Here is a 2,035-nt window from a genome sequence, read left to right as displayed (position 1 = left end):
TGCATTGAGGGACATCAGCTGCGTCAGGAAGCTTACGGAGGGCTTGATGTGTCGCATTTTTGTGACGTGATCAATGGCTTCCTCCACATTCATGTCACGGTGGATCATCAGATATGCCAGCAAAAGCATAGGGGAGTGGCTGACACCATCACAGCAGTGAACTAACACCTTGTCTGTAAAAATACAGGAAAAAAAAAAACAGAAAGACAATGAAAAAACTCGTTCCACAAAAAACTGTCACTTTAGAACACTTAAAAGAAGAACACTTATAAGATAAAAAGGTCTTACTTTCTGGGTTCCTCAGGACCTTGTTGATGAATTTGGCAGCTGGTACGAAGTACATGCCCATCTTGACACCATCTTTATGTGTTGTAGGCAATCCACAATATTTGATGTTCATGCCTTTGTAATATTTCGCCCCTGTATTAATCTTTCCTTTCAGGTCTTTCTCTTTTGCCATTCCCATCAAGACCCTCAGCTTCTGCTTCACTGCTGCAGCGTTTAAGATGTGAGTAATACCCATCTCTTTGAGTTTGGTTCGGTCCCTTGCTGTCTCTCTGCACAAGAACACAACAACCTAGATTAGTCAACTGTGTGTGATTCCATGCTCCTGCATTACATTTTTGCTTCATCACATGGTTTATATTAGTTTATAGTTGCAGACTTACTCATTTCCCAAGAAGACGTTGGGCCAGACCTCAGTGACAGGTGTCTCAGACAGTGTACATTCCTCCAAACGGTTTTTGAACTGGGATATATTCTGAGGAATACACTTCTCTAACACTGAAAGCTCTGTCACTTGAGGTTCTTGCTTTAGAACACTTGCTTCTGGGTTACACAGAGGCTCTGGAACAGCCGGATCTTTCTGAGGCTGTGCTGAGATCCCGAAAAGCTTTTGGAAGAATGTACTAATTTTGTTGATCTTCCTCACTTTGGCATAGTCTGAGAAGGAAGAAAACAATGCGTTATTAGAAAAACATCTAACAACAGATTAAACATGAATATTTTGTCTTAAAAGACATTTCTGTTTGCATGTCATTGTAATGTTGCTTTGTTGACATTCACCTGTTGGGATTTCCTCCTCAGCTGTTTTAGGAGCTGCATCAGTGCCACTCTGATCGTTCCCACTGCTGCTCTCTTCCACTTCTGCTGAAGGCCCTTCTGGATCGGTTAGATCTTCAGACACCAGCATTGGGCTCCCCAGCTCTAAGATAGCATCACTGATGTCATCCACTAAACCTTCTGAGGACACAGGTTCCGGTTCAGAGCTGCTTAGACCTGGGATACAGCATTCCTCAGGGTTCACCAGATCCAGTTCAGGTTCCACAGGCTCAGGTGTTGAGGACACAGGTTCAGATGTTGGTTCGGGAGCACTTGCACCTGTTAGGATGTCCTCCTCAGCGGTTTCAGGAGACACATCAGTGCCACTCTGATCATTCCCTCTGCTGCTCCCTTTCACTTCTGCTGAAGGCCCTTCTGGATCAGTCAGATCTTCAGACACCAGCAATTCATCATGTGAACAAATAGAAAGCTGGTTTGAAATGGGGTGTAACACCTTTTGTCTGACATTTTTATTTGCAACTCAATGCAGTGTTGCATTTCAACTGCTCTGTTGATATTTACCAATTGGGATGTCCTCCTTAGAGCTTTCAGGAGAAGCATCCATGCTATTCTGACCAATCTCACTGCTGCTTCCTGACACTTTACAGAGCAACTTAGAAACAACCGTATCAGTCTTAGGCTGTCCTGAGATCCCAGTTCGGAAGAAATCACTAATGGTCTTCCTCGCCTTGGCAAAATCTGAAAAGAAGAAAAACAACTTTAGAAACATCTCTAACCACAGATTAAACATTGCTAAATAAATAAAGTGTGGTCATATTTACTGTGACTCTCTATGCAGATTTCACTCATTTACATGTTGGTCACATGAATGAATCAATTCAAAACAATGTTGCATTTCAGCTGCTCTGTTGATATTTACCGATTTGGATGTCCTCCTGAGAGATTTCAGGAGAATCATCTATGTCACCCTGAC

This window comes from Garra rufa, chromosome 18, assembly GCF_049309525.1.
Source record: "Garra rufa chromosome 18, GarRuf1.0, whole genome shotgun sequence".
NCBI classification, from domain to species: domain Eukaryota; kingdom Metazoa; phylum Chordata; class Actinopteri; order Cypriniformes; family Cyprinidae; genus Garra; species Garra rufa.
Note: the sequence above shows the minus strand (reverse complement) of the source record.